The sequence below is a fragment of the Vulpes vulpes genome, chromosome 6 (assembly GCF_048418805.1).
Source record: "Vulpes vulpes isolate BD-2025 chromosome 6, VulVul3, whole genome shotgun sequence".
In the NCBI taxonomy this organism is placed as follows: Eukaryota; Metazoa; Chordata; class Mammalia; order Carnivora; family Canidae; genus Vulpes; species Vulpes vulpes.
This window is the reverse complement of record NC_132785.1, coordinates 25,318,999-25,334,558: the sequence shown is the minus strand read 5'-3', so window position 1 is coordinate 25,334,558 and position 15,560 is coordinate 25,318,999. Positions and strand designations below refer to the sequence as shown.

The 15,560-nt window shown below is 35.1% G+C and overlaps 1 non-coding gene across 1 annotated transcript; it reads right to left on the bottom strand.

Moving 5' to 3' along the window:
* Positions 1-4,032: 4,032 nt before the first annotated feature.
* Positions 4,033-4,173, bottom strand: LOC112934312 (U4 spliceosomal RNA). The gene has a single exon (XR_012002367.1). It is a non-coding gene; the product is annotated as a U4 spliceosomal RNA (small nuclear RNA).
* Positions 4,174-15,560: the final 11,387 nt, after the last annotated feature.

The following is a 15,560-nucleotide window of genomic DNA, read 5'->3' as shown; positions in this document are numbered from 1 at the left end:
TTTAAAAACTCCTTTTTCATTATCTTGATAAGTTAAATTTACTATTTTTACTGTAATAAAAGACGTATCCGTCTAAATAAGCCTTCTTTTGTGAAGCACAGTTTAGTTCTGCACAATAATCTGAACCCAGCAAAGCACACATGTAAAAGCACCTTTATGCATTTCCCCTACTTGCCTCATTAGACTCAGCATTCAAAAGAGATCAATGACTTGGCTGAATTGACAAAATATGCTTTTTCCCTTTTGCTGATGTGCTGTCTAAGACAGAAAATATTGCTTTCTTTTTTTTCCCCCCATTCCTCTAAAGCATTTCAACTTTCATTTCTGTAAGTGTTATCACATTCGACGACTTCAACACACTCTCCATTTCACTAGCAATCTGTTAGTGATCTGCCTCTTTCATCTCTCCACAGATTTGTCCTAATGAAATCATTATGGCTGAACTGTTGTTTTTCATCCGCCTTTATTCCATCTCTATACTGTAATAATGATCTAATTTTATTTTCAGAAACACTGACACACAGCCATAGTTTTGAGTCATTATTTTTATGTTTCTTAAAAGAAAAGTAATTGATTCTCTAAATATTTTGTTTTGTGTGTTTATCGAAGGTGAATACGAGACAGTAATGCTGCATGTATTCCGAAAGGTGGTAGGATGGAGTGGGCAGTAGATGCCTCTGGGTTCAGAATGAACTGGGTTCAAATCTTCTGTCCGCTACTTAGAACTATGTGTTCTTAAACATGTAGTTTATTTCATTGACCTTCTACTATTTCTAAGGTTTGCTATGAGTATTAAATGAAAAAAAAAAGTGTATAGTGTATAGAAGAGTATAAAAAGTGTATCGAAGAATTAGCTCAGTCTCCAGGAGATAGATGCCATGCTAGATGCTTTACAGGAATAGAGCCCGTTCTTATGACTCAAGGTCATCATCATGGATGCATGCATCTAGGCCATGCTCCAATAACTGGTATGGGTACATGCATGCATTGTCTGTCAGGATCAACCTAACTCTTTTTCATATCTTCCCCCACCATTGATCTTTAGTGAACTTAAAAACACGTATCATATTTATATAAAAGATATTTTAACGAAGCATGAATGATATGTTGAAGGTGAACTTGAGGATCTGGTTTAAGGATGGAGGCATCAAGATGCTTATAAGCTCTTTTCATGTAAATATAATTTTTTTTTCTCTCCATAATCTCCCCAAATTTTTTGTTGCCATTTTGTAATCTTGTCCCCACCCACCCCGGCCCCCATCTTCTCCTTACCCCACTCCCATTCCCCAGACATTCACTGATGGGCTTTCTGTCAAAATAGATTGGTTTGCATTTTCTAGAATTTTATATGAATGGAATCACATAGGGTTTACCATTTGTCTGATTATTTTAAAATTCATCCATGTATGATGACATATCAATAGTTCATTTTATGGCAAAATAATATTCTGTGGGATATAACGTCATTTGTTTATTCATTTACCTGTTGATGAAGATTTGGATTGTTTATAGTTTTTGAAAATTGCATTTTGATCGGCTACTATGAAGATTTGCATACCAGTCTTTATATGAACACTTGTTTTCATTCTCTTGAATTAAAAAAAAAAAAAAAAAAAAAAGGAATGGCATGGCTGGAAATGGAATGCCCAGATTCTATGGTGATTGTTAAGAAACTATCAAACTGTTTCTGCAGTGGTAATACCATTTTAGATTCCCACCAGTGTATGAAAATATTTTGTATAGAATTGGCAATATTTCTTTCTTAAATGTTTATAGAACTTACTGATGAAGCCTTCTCATCATGGAGCTTTCTTTGTAGAATAGATTTTAACTATATAGTAAATTTTTTAATAGTTGAAGGACTTGTCACATAATATAATTATTATTGAATGAGCTCTGGTAGTGTTTGTGTTCATAGGATTTGTCCTTTTCATGTACGTTCATAGAGTTGTTGATGATACTTTCTTACTATACTTTTAATACCTGGCTCACCTCTCTATTTCTTATATTGATAATTTGTGGCTTTTTTTTTTTCTCTCTCTCTCTCTCTCCCTCTCTCTCTTTTTACCTTTTTTTTTTTTTTTGAAGATCAGTCTGACTAGAAATTTATGAAATTGTCTTCCATAATAAACAGCTTTGATTTCATTGATTCCTCCCCCGCCCCCGGTTTTCTATTTTCTATTTCATGGGTTTTCATTCTAAGCTTTTTCTTTGGTCAGCTTATTTTAGATTTATTTTATTCTTTGTTTTCTTATTTCTTAACACAGAAACTGAGATGATTGAATTGAGAGATTTTCTTTTCTCACATAAACATTTAGTGTGGTAATTTGCCCCTCAGTGCTACGTTAGTGGCATCATCCCATAATTTTAATACATTTTTTTTCATTTTCATTCTGTTCAAAACACCCTTTGATTTCTTTTTTTATTCTTTTTCCAGTGTGTTATTTATAAGTGGGTTTTATTTATTTGATTTTAGTTTGTATATAATGAGGGACTTTGGGAAATTTTTTTCACTGCTGCCCACTGCTCTACTTTCATCTCATTTACATTGTTTACATTGAGAAACCTGCTGTCACCCTTATCTTGATGTAATATGCATTTTTGTTCTCTGGTTGCTTTTAATATCTTCTTTTTTCAGTGGTTGGAGCAACCTTATTATGATGTACTTTTTTTTTTCATGTTTCTTGTGCTTGGTGTTTGTTGAGCTTCTTGGATCTGTATGTTTATTTTTTTCTGAAATTTGGAAAATATAAATGTTAATTTTAAAAATACTTTCCTGTTCCCTCTCTCTGCTCTGTTTGGTATTCCAATTATTTGCACAGTAGACTGCTTTTAACATTCTTCCACAATTCACTGATGCTCTTTTTGATGTCTTTATTATTATTTTTCTCTGTGTTTTAGTTTGGGTAATTTATCTTGCTGTGTATTCAAGTTTACTGTACTTTATTTTTTTACTATGTCGAATCTGGCATCAGTCTTATCCACTGTACTTCTCAGTGGAAACATTTTGGTTTTCCTCTCGAAAAGTGTGATTTATGTCTTTTCAAACTTTCCATCTTAACTTTTGAACACACGGAGTTTACAATGTCTGTTTTATACCTTTATTTATGAAGTCTGTTATCTGTGTCCATTCTGAATTGGTTGTTTCCTTGGTCTCCTCCTCCTCCCTATGGTTTGTGGTTTTGGTTTTATTTGGTTGGAAACCATGCATTGTAAATTTCATCTTGTTAGGTGGTGGATATTTTTTGCATGCTGAATATTTTTGTGTTCCAATTAATATTCTTAAGCATTGGTCTTAGTCATAATTAAGTTACTTGGAAACAAGTTGACCATTTTATGTCCTGTTTGTAAGATTTGTTAGTTGGGAAGAAAGCTGTGTTTAATCTAAGGATAAGCTTTTTTCAGTACTGTGACAAAATGATTAGGATGACTGTCAATGCTTTGTGAATCAAGTTTCCTGATCACCTAGTGAGAAAAGACAGGATTCCCAGCCTCATGTGACTGCTGTGAACTGTTTTCTCTAATCTTTTCAGTTGATTATTTCCTTGGCCTTAGGCAGTTTAGTTAAACACAGCCGACTGGATAGTATTCACTTGAATCTCAAGGGGAATGCTTTGCATCCCCATTTCTATCTTTGAGCCATGCTCTCCTCTCTAATTCTCTGTCCTACACATTCTGACTCCCTTGATCTCCTAAGATCTCAATTTAGACAGGCCCATGGCTCCATTTAGGCTCCTCTTTACTGCTCTTAGCTGGAAATTCTTTGAAGGCCCTAAACTGAAACAATCATAGGGCTCAGGTACTTTGTGTCCTATCTCTCAAGGTTGGTTCATTGTTCAGGAGTGTGTTCAAAATCATTGTTTTACATTGTTGATTTTTTGTTTGTTTGTTTGTTTTCAGGTGGGAAATTAAATCCAGTTTATGTTGCTCTATCTTGTAGATCTGGTTTTGAATCTGTTGTCTGCTTGCTCATTTATTTGTTATAGTTGAAACCAGGACAAGTGGAATTTTATTGTCTTCTGTTTTGTTGGTCATTGCTATATGTTATAAATATTAGCATCTTCTAATAATGTTGTAGGCATTAAATTGTTTTTTTGTTGTTGTTATTTGAATTAGCAATAATCGCGCCTTGGATAAACCTCATTGGCTATGATATTGCCACTGCGCAAAGCTTTTTTGTTGTTATTTGAAGTGTGGGCAGTACTTATATTTTAATCTTATGATGGCCAATTTTTATAAATTAATGAATAAATGTAAAGTAAGATGTAAGTAGTATTAGGAAACATTAAATTACCCATAGTACATAAATAGAATTGGAATTTTTAAAAATTAGTTTTTTGGAATGTCATGAAAAATCTGAACCTCTGATGTTATGTATGAAATATGTAGAAATAATGGAAAGAAACTTCACTAAAATTTTGTGATTCTTCTAATGACCTAAATATATTAAATGATAGAAAAATTTGTACATAATTTACCAAATATTCCATTTCTATTGAGAAATTTGATATTAGCCACTGACAAAATAATCCTCAAGAAAATATAGAAAATACCTGATACCAATTGAGTTACTAATAGTAAACATTCTCATTCTTTGATGTAGGAAAAGCATGTTAGGCTCTAGAACTTAAATTTAGGGACAGTGGTGGAGAACCTATAAATACTGAACACAACCACAAAGTACATAATAGTTCTTACACCCAGGAAGATTTTTAAAAAATTTAATAGGGATAATAGCTCTAACTAAATATTTTAAACTAAAGAAAATATTAGGGAATATATATGACTACATCTTCAAAAACAAATAATAATGGCCTTTTCCCTAAAAAGGAAACTCTTCAGCCATTTCATCTATTTTTACTCAATTTGCTTTGTTCAAAAAAAAAAAAGAAGTGTTCATCTGTATTTCTTTAACATATTATTTTAGAAAAGCACAGATGATGTTTGGCACTCTTAATTTTCTAAGCCAAGAAGTAGTCTACTTAAAACTGGCTTCAGGTTTCTTTTTTGTTGTATATTTTTACTACATTTTCATAGCATGTTCTGCTTAAAATACAAACACACAGATGGCAAGATACTGTTACCAGCCATAAGGTTGAAGTATGTTTGTGTGTGTTGGTTGGAAAATATCTATAAAATGAAGTACTTGTAGACACTAAACAAAATCCACTCTCTCTAGATATTTTATAATATAGCTACATATGGAGCACTTTAATGACCACAATATATGCTTCTAAAATTAGGCTTGTTTACTTCAGTGAAAAATTATACGGCCTTTGGAGAACAAACCCAACTTGCCTCCAATTTTTCAGCAAGATGAAAGAAAAGATTTCTCTAACTGTAACCTAAGGAAATGAAAAAAAAAAAAAAAGAAAAGAAAAAAGAAAGGTTTTGGAATTGAAGCTATTTGACATAGTTTGTAACATATACTAAAGTATTTGGTATTATTCATGCATTTACCTTATGCAAATGTAGTGACTTTTAAGCAGATGCCAATATTTTAAAAGGAATCAATTTTCTTAAGCTTGGTAATAAAACATGACAAAAAATCTACTATCTTATTTTACACATTCCTTTCCAATCCAATATTTGTTATTACCATGCAAATGGAGAAGTTCTAATGAAGAAGCTACTTTTGTTCTTAAAACATAAAATTAATTAATTCAAGCATTTTGGTTGTAAGATTCTAAACATGTAGGCTGTTTTAAAACAATTTAACTAAAAGAGGAAAGAGAAAACTATACTATATAAAAGACATGGCCAACTTCCAGATAAATCTATCAGGATAAAATTTGTCCTCCAGATTTAATATATTGGTAAATTAGATATAGAGAGATAATAGATTTAATGGTCAACAGAGAAACTAAACTGAGAAATTCAGCAGAAATATCAGATTCAGTCATCATAGATGTACCATGAAACATGAAGAAAAAAAATCATATCAGGTATATTTGCTAAAAAAAATGATCAATTTGAATTTAAACATCTTATTTGGTATGGTACAAATATTTTAACAGGGAACGTTTCATTTTTTTAACTTTGCATGTTTTAATCCAAATATTTCTCTTTGTCTCACCAACAAACCATGTTCAACTAGTCATTGAGATTTCAACCATGGTTTCAATTTCTTTGATTATATCAATTATGTCTGTGTTTAAGGGACAAGAAATAGGAAATTATTTACTTCTTTATAGTTAACTCCTTCCTTATTTATCTATTTTATTTCAGATTTTAGTCGTATACAATACTTTGCATTTTAGCTGGTTTTCAGTAGCTAAACATTGCTAGTGTATAGCTACCTAGATGAATTTTAGAACAACAACAACAACAAGTGCTGTGTTATTTTGATGGAGTCAATGGACAAATTGCTTACTTGTGTCTGGAGGTAATCATTCTGTTTATTATAATGCATGTTATTCCTTTTTTTCTTCAAGTTATTTTGTTTATGGCTTATATTAATCTTTGGGATCTTGGAAAAAGTATATATTTAACCTATTAATTGCTTTTTGTTCCACTTTTTTTCTCTTAAGCTCAATAAATGACTGTGAAAATTCGCTTGCAGTTTAAATGATATATTGCTATTTAGTTGCTATTCAATGATAAATGTTAATTGGTAACAAAAATCAAAATCAAAAGTCATGTATTTGTTTTTGCTCTGTTTGGTTTATCTTTGTCCTGTCAGAATCAAAGAAGTGGTGGGGACACATCATTCTTGCATTGCATTGTTTTTTCTTTGCCTTATGTCACTTATCAGACTTAGGCAACACATTCCAACTCGAGTATCTCACGAGGGCTCAAAATGTAATAATAGCCTTATAAGTAGATAAATTAGAAAGTTTTATTTATGAAGTGAAGAACATTAAGGAATTTAACTTGTAGCTCTATGGTAGATTTAACATTCTACCATAGACATCATTGCTTTGGGTAAATTGTTGACTCTGTCCACCTCCTTTCCGTACGACTTTCCTTACAGGACTCCACTCAATGAAATTCATTTTACTTTAGAATGAATTTATTTATTATACTATTTTTCTTTGTGACAAAAGAAACCAAGATAGCATGGCAAGGGGGGAGATTCATTAGGAGACAAAAGGAGGTGCTTGTAACTGGAAAGAATAGGTCAACTTTGCTTTTTCAAAATTTTGTGACATCATCTTTCTTATATGACTGTAGTTTGGATTATAATCTTTCCTTACATTGATGCTGTAAAACTGAGGTTAATTTGTGGATGTGATGAGGCTATAAAGAAAATCAGAAATCCTGTGCAAAAGGGAGGGCATCTCCTTCTCTGGAGCTAGTGAACAGTTTCTATTTCTTTCTACCTTCTATGATCCTGACTAAAAAAGAAAAAAAAAAAAAAACAATTAATATGTTTCTTTAGTTTGTATCATGTAAAATCACCTTAAATTAACTATTTTTCCTTATAAATACATGAGTGGTCTCTTTTAAATAAGCATGTGCATAATTATTTTTACCATCATGATCAACCTCATTACTAATAGTGAATTTTGCATCCATTTTTGGTGACAACACTCATTGATTAGTCAGCCTCTCCCGGATCCATGGGGGCAGGCAGGCTCTCTGACAATGACCATAACCCTCATAACACCCCTGGCCAATTGTGCAGGAAGTCATTCCCTCCCAATTTCTGCAATGAGCAACTTATTCCCTAAAGTGTGAGATTTGATTACCTTTTCTCAGCATGCATTCAGACAAATGTTATTATTGGTCATAAAATTATCCAGCCCAGTGACCTATGGTGACAGTGAATTTCACAAGGTGACTGCCTGCTGAGTGAAGCATCTCCTTTTATTTGTTCTAAATATTTTATATTATGGGGCTTGAAAATAGAGGAAGTAACTTCAGATGTTTAAATACAGTGGCTCTGACCTTCTAAGTTGCCAAGATTTTCACATACATTTTTCTCCCCTTCCCTTCATAGAGTAGGGTTGTCAAATTTAGCAAATTTGACAGGATTTCCAGTTAAATTTGAACTTATGATAAAAATGATTTTATTCTAAGTATGTGCCGGGCAGTATCTGGGACATCTTTATGCTAAAATTTGAAATGTGTTGTTTATCTGAAATTAAAGCTCAACAAGGTGTTCCGTATTTTATCTGCCAACCTTTCCACTGAGTGATTCATTTTCACCTTGGCTTCGCCAAAACCATTTATATTGCTATAGGTTGTCCGTATCTAAATTGCTGATTCAATTAACTTCCTTTAAGTGTTGTGTACAAAGAAATGTGACAGTTTGTCTAAAATTCTTTGAATCACTCAGGAGGTAAGTAGGATGGAATGCTTGCTGGAAATATGTTCAGTTCAAACCCCAAATATGTTTGTTTAAAAGAGAGAGAGAGAGAGAGAGAGAGAGAATGGGTAAGAGGAAGTCAAACAAGATTTTTTTTCTTTTGATAAATTGTTTTAGAGAGACACTGAAGCATTAGTTCTGAATAAAAATGTCCATTTCCTTTTTCTTCCCTCTTAGAACTATTCTCATGCATGGATCTATGCGTAAAATTCATAAGTGACTGCTGAACTTGGCCCTGTTACATAACTAAATCTAGATCTAACTGTTGTCTGAATGCAGTTGTCACCTTAGGGGAATCTGTGTAGCACTGAAAAGGTCATGAGAGCACCTGCCCAGATGTTAGCAGATTGTGATTCTCTGTGCTCGAACTGTGGCCGGTAGAGATTATTTGTGGGGTAAAACGCTAATATACTACCCCTCCCTTGGCCACAAAGGTTCTGTTCCAAGACCCCCAGTGGATGCCTGAAACCATAGATAGTACTGGACCCTATAGATACTGTCTTTTTTTCCTGTACATACATACCCATGATTAACAACAATAACTAATAATAAAATAGAACAACTGTAACAATATACTGTAATAAAAGCTATGTGAATATGATCTCTCTCTCCCTTAAAATATCTTATTGAACAGTGCTCAACTTTTTATGATGATGTGAAATGATAAAATGCCTATGTAATGAGATGAAGTGAGGAGGATGTTGTAGGCTCTGTGAATTAGGTTTAGGCAACCTTGACCTTCTGACATATCATCAGAAGGAGGATCTCCTGCTTCCTGTCTACAGTTGAAGGCAGGTAGCTGAAGCTGTGGAAAGTGAAACCATGGATAAGGAGCAGCTGCTGTATACCCTCAGAGGAAGTTGCTGAGCAAGGCAGTTCACTGGGTACGTACTCTGCTATAGTGAATAAACCTGTGTGCAAACATTTCCTGCCTCACCATAAGAAGATTAGTATTTTATCCTACTTGAACAAAATTCTGTAAACAGAACACTTGGAGTGATGGAATTCCATACATACCTATGGGGGAGAAAATGTATTTCAATGACTGACCACAATCCCCTTGAAACATGGCTAGAGATCTTTCAATGGTGACTGCCAGACTACAGTAATTGTTTATGGCATTGTTAGTGTAAAGTAAGGGTTGCGCTATAGAGCCTCTTTGGAACATGGCAATGCAGATATTCTTAAAATTCTCTGGAGAAATCCAGACACCTCAGTGTAATTTTTGTCGGGTGTGTTCCTTATATCAACTTTAGCTGTAGCTGAAGAAAACAATAATTATTCTGAGCAGAGGATGCTGACTACTTCATAAACATACAACATAGTAATGACTCAAAGTTAGACCCAAGGGAAGGTGCAATTGGGTCCCTGATCACATCTTTTGTGGGAGACTCAGGAATCCTATTTTGCTTTGAAACTATAGAATTCTATTTTTGAATATAAAAAATAGTTATAAAAATGAACAATGTATCATGCATGTAGTGGAGAATGTTATTGGAAAGAGATGAAAAGCAGACTGATACCATTGCTATCTGTAGCTGATGTTATGAAGAGGCCCAGGTGCCCATGATGCCATATAGAACTGTGCGCAAAAGATGTTAAATAATCATACTCAAAAAAAAATAAATAAATAAATAATCATACTCATTTTCTATGGGAGGTTACGATCTAACACCAGACTGTGGGGAATTGCATAGTCAAAAGAAGGTCTTAGAAACAGATAACTAAATCCCTCAAAAGTTTCAGAACAAACAAAGAAGGAAAAAATGTTTACTTTGGTATATTTTCCTCCTCATTTACAAGACACAATGATGAAAGCCACTCTTTATTAAGGGCATGCTCAATCTTTGTATACGTTATCTCCACCATCCCTATAGTTGCTGGATATAATGCCAATAGGGATGAAGTATCAGATTGCAGTTCTTATTTTATAAATAGGTATCTTGTTTGACTTCATGCATCACGTTACAGGATCAGGGCAGAAGAAAGACTGGAGTAACAGAAAAGAACCAAACCAAACTAAGTAAAAAAAAATGTTCTTTCTACTACACCCTCCAACTAGTAGTTCTGTACAAGCAGTGATTTTAGGTCTCAGAATGGATTTGGCAGTGATGGAGATATTTTTGTTTGCCACAACTGTGGGGAAGGAGAGAGGAAGAGTGTTAGGCATCTAGTGGGTAGAGGCCTGGATGCTGCTAAAGATCGTACCACGTACAGGAACATGACTGCAACAAAAAATTATTTGGACCCAATTGCCAGTGTTGAGTAATACTGATTTAGGATAAGCAGGCTGGTAAACTACTCTGGGTTTTATCCTTTAACTAAGAAAGTTCTCTGTTATACTCAGAATTACTTAGGTAGCCAAGAGCTCAAGTTTTCCTGCTCTTCTACTGAGGAGGTAGGTGGATTGGGGTAAATCTTGCCAAGGTACAGATTCCTTTCTCCAAGGAAACAGGAAAATTATAAAAACATAAAATTACTGAGATTCTAATAGCCATCCCAATCAGGTCAAATGCACACACATACACACACAAGCACACACATGCACAATCATGGTTTTCTCAAACTTAAAGGCTTCAGTATTATTCTAGATGCCTAGGCTCAAAATCATATAGCTCTTCATCCTATCCCTGAGACAATGAACCTTATTGTCAATGGTCTTGTTTTAGAGCCTTATGATATCCTATCTGTGTTTTTTCAAAAGCGTCTCCTTTTATCCAGTCCTGTCTATGCATACAAAATCTTAACTCTCGCATTCCCTGGTTTAACATGCCAACTCACAGACAAAAAATAATTTGTCTCTGGATCAGTTTCGGCTGTGAGTGACACACAACTCAACACAGTAGTGGCTAGAGCATTTCAAAGCCCTGGCCCACAAAGTTTTTTTGTTTTTGTTTTTGTTTTTGTTTTGTTTTGTTTTGTTTTTTAAGTTTCCAGACTACTTCCAGATCACTATTTTGTCATCCCTGCAGTATAGGCTTCATCTCATGGTCCAACAGAGGTAGTCCAGGTTGACTTCTGATCCATGTATAGGCAACAAGGAGGGGAGGGCAAAGAAGGGCATGGCCTCCTTCTCTGAAGACGCTTCTTGGAATTTACACGAAGAACTCTGCCTTGCTATCATTCCTAGTAACTGAGTCAGATGATGGCATGCAGCTGCAGAAGAGGCTAGGAAATGTTTTTATTTTGGGTAGCCAAATCATAGGGGTTCAGTTGCTAAAGGAAGAGGAGCATCGTTAAAGGAAAAATAGCCATCATTCTCTGCCACTCAAACAAAAAAGCAACTACTTATTGACATGACAGTAGGTATCAAATTATTCAACCTAACAACTGAGGCTCCTGAAATAAACCTCACCGGGGCACATGGGTGGCTATCTTGGTTGAGCCTGACTTGATTTCAGCTCAGGTTATGATCTCGGGATCATGAAATCAAGCCCCCTGTCAGGTTCCACACTCAGTGTGGAGTCTGCTGAGATTCCCTCCCTTTTCCACTGCCCCTCTCCCCACTTGTACACTCTTTCTCTCACTCTCTCAAATAAATAAATAAAATCTTAGAAAACATAAGTGAAATAAAATAAGCCTCACCCTAGCTTTTCAGCCTCCCTTTTGTCAGGTTACAATATCTATGAATGCCAAAACTGATTTAAACATGCTATTATTACTGTTGTTTCTTCTTTCTGGTCTTCCATCTTTATTCCTCTTGCTTTCCATTGACAACACTATCCATATTTGGATACAAATATCCTCAAATCTGAGGCTGAGCCTCAATTTTTATCACCACTCCATAACCCTTCTCATTATTTCACATATCATCCCAACTGGCTACTGGCACTTCAGGTGCCTTTGGATCTGCTGGATCAGGTGGTACAAATAGCAGAGTACCCTGAACAGCAGCTTGGACCTATTGCAGAGCTTTCTCTTATCCTGGGGCCCTCTCAGAACCAGCAGCTTTTGGATGTTTTGATAAATGGGTGAGGGTAACACACCCACATGGGGACTATGCTGCCTTTGAGTTCCAAGGAGATCCCCTTCAAGACACACATAATAGCTTTCTGGTCATTGGTGCAATGTTTAAGCTGAGTTGAGTCTTCACTTTGTCTAGTAATATGAGAAACAACCAGCCCATCTTATATTCATTATTTTGCCAAATGTTTGAAACTATTATATACACAGTTACCTAGATCCTTGCTTTTTATAGTTGGTTGATAAGAAGTATCCAATGGTGATGTTCTGTGAATCTCTATTGCGAGGTTACACCATGGACTATCATTGTCTTCTTTACTGCTGGATAGAGAGTCCTTAACATCCTTAAGTTTTATCACACTAGAGCTCCAGAAACCCTAGGATGAATTTATAAAATTTAGCCTTAACCTTCTGTTTCTGTAGAACCACTTTCAGTATCAAATACTCAGTGTTCTCCAGAGATACAGAACCAATAGTACACACATTTAACCCTTCAACAATGTAGGGGTTAGGGGTGCCAACCCCTGTGCTGGTGAAAATCCGTTTATAACCCTGGAATCCCCAGAAAGTTAACTACTGATAGCCTACTATCAGAATCCTTACTGATAGCATGAACAGTTGATTAACATATATTTTATATGTTGTGTTATGTACTGTATTCTTACAAATAAAGTAAGCTAGAAAAAAGAAAATATTATTAATAAGACCATAAGAAAGAAAAATACATTTACAATATTGCATTATATTTATAAAAGAAAAATCTTGTATAAGTGGACCTGCACAGTTCAAATCTGTGTTGTTCAATGGTCAACTATATACATATGTACATATATATATATATATATATATATATATATATATATTTATATAGTGATTTATTATAAGAAATTGGTTCCCATGATTACAGAGGCTGGCAAGGCACAAGATCCATAGTAAGTAAAATGGAGACCCAGGAGAGCCATGGTTGTAGTTCCAGTCTCAATCCTGGTTGGCTTGAGACCCAGGAATGGCTGATATTTCATTATGAATCCAAAGGCAAGAAAACAAAAATAAAAACTGATGTCTCAACTGGCAGGCAGTCAGGCAGAAAGAAGGAATTTTCCTTGTTGCTGGGAGGCTCAGCTTTTTTATTATATTTAAGTTTTCAACTGTTTGGATGAGGCCCACCCACATTAGTGAGAGCAATTTGCTTTACTCAGCCTATGGATCCAGATGTTAATCTCATTCAGAAACTCTCTTACAGACATACCCAAAATAATGTTGGACCAAAGGACCAAATAAGGATCCTGTGGCCCAGTCAAGTTGACACATAAAGTGAACGGTCACACTCCTATTGTAAAATTCTCTGCTATAAACCGTTCATTTATTGATTGTAACTACTGATGCTTATTGACTGAGTTAATTATTTCATTAAATGGCACAAAATACTTACTTGCTTGTTTCAACATGCCTTCTCTGAAGAAGATAATTTTCTCTTATCAGCTAGTGCTATTAGGTTATTCTGAAATGCTCGTCACTTGGAAAACAGGATAGATGTCTAACTTTACTCCTATTTGCTTTGTCTTAGCAGAAGGAGTTAATTCCCTACTATGTCCAGTGGGGTTCAATGAATTGTTTTTGCCTTGTTTTTTTTTTTTTTTTGCTTTCTCTTTATCTTCTAAAAAATGTATATTTTAAAACTCCAGGTTTCATTAATCGGTGTTTCAATCATTTGTATTTATTACTTTTTTTTTTGCTTAAATTATTTTTTAAAGGTATATTTATTTATTTGAGAGAGAGAGGGAGAGAGAGAAAGTGAGCAAGCCTGAGTGGGGTGGAGGGAGGGACAGAGAGAGAGAGAAGCAGACTCCCTGCTGAGTGCTGTGGAGCCCTACAGGGGGCTGGATTCCACAACCCTGAGATCTTGACCTAAGCCGAAACCAAGAGCCCCATGCTTAACTGAGTGAGCCATCCAGGCACCCCTCTGCTTAAATTGTATTATCTTTGGTTAGAGTGAGTCCCTTAAAATGGGCTTCTTTGTGTGCGATTTTTTGTTTTGTTTTTGTTTTTTTTTCTGCATAACTTACTGGTTTTTGAAAGTGTTCCATGTTTTCTGGAGCAACAGTATTTACAGATTTTATTTCCTGTCTTAGACCTATAACAAACTCAAGAAGCTTTGGTTTCTTGCTATTTAAGGACAATAGTCTGGATACTGATTGTGTTTATTACTATTAAGTACTCAATAGTTGTAAGTCTTAATAATAGACAGAATAAAGTATATACATATTTTTAAAAGAAACAAATAAGTTCATATTTATATTTATATTTCAAGTTTGTTGTGGTCATATGTGGATATGTATAAGAAAAATATAGAGTTATAAAATATATTAAAATTAATTCAGTGTGTTACTGGTGGGAGAGTCTGTGTTGTGTGAATGGAGGTGTCAGTCCTTGGATTCCCCACAAGAAGATTTACAGGGGTCTGTTCTGGAATAAAGACAATCATAAGGAAAGTAGCAAGCACAATGCAGTTTATTAAAGCAAAAGTTCACTCTCAGAGTAGGAGAGCAGGTGAATTCCATGGTGGAACCAGCCCTATGTGCTTCTGAGACTAGATATTTGTTGTGTCTTTCTTGGCTAGGAGGAGCTGTGACACATAGTGAGATGGTCTCTAATGGAGACTGCTTTCAATTATTTGAGGAACTCCTCCTATAAGTTGGGAAGGGGAGTTTGTGATCCTACAAGGTCAGTCCTGGTAGCCTTTCTCAATGTGGTAGGGGGTGGTAGGGGGTGGGGGTTGTAACTGCATTGCAAATATATTATCATGAATCTAGGGGTTACCCTGGGGCAGAAGTGGAAAACTAGAGTGCAGGCTTCACACCTGTGATTCTTGATTGGTCAGCCCCAAGTTCTTGGAAGCCACAAGGTCAGGATGTTGTGCCCCTGGGCTTTTAATGTGTAGCTTTATTTATCAATAAGCTCATTGATAAATGAGCTCACGTCTCTATCATTCCCCTTCAAGAACTTAGGACTCTGCCTCCTGCATTCCTTCCGCTGCTCATGTCTCGCTTCTACCTAACAAATGGTCTTATTTGTAGTAGCATATGGCAGGATAATCCATCTTTTGAAACTAAACTCAAGTGTCCTTTCTTCCTACCAAACCACCTCATGATCCTTGAAGCTGGTGTTTTGACCATGCCATGACCCCAAAGCTAAGGGGTCAGCCTATTTGGATAAACTTCTAAGTATGCTATCTATAAGATAAACAATCTTGGGAAAACAACTCACACATCTAAGTCCAGTCACT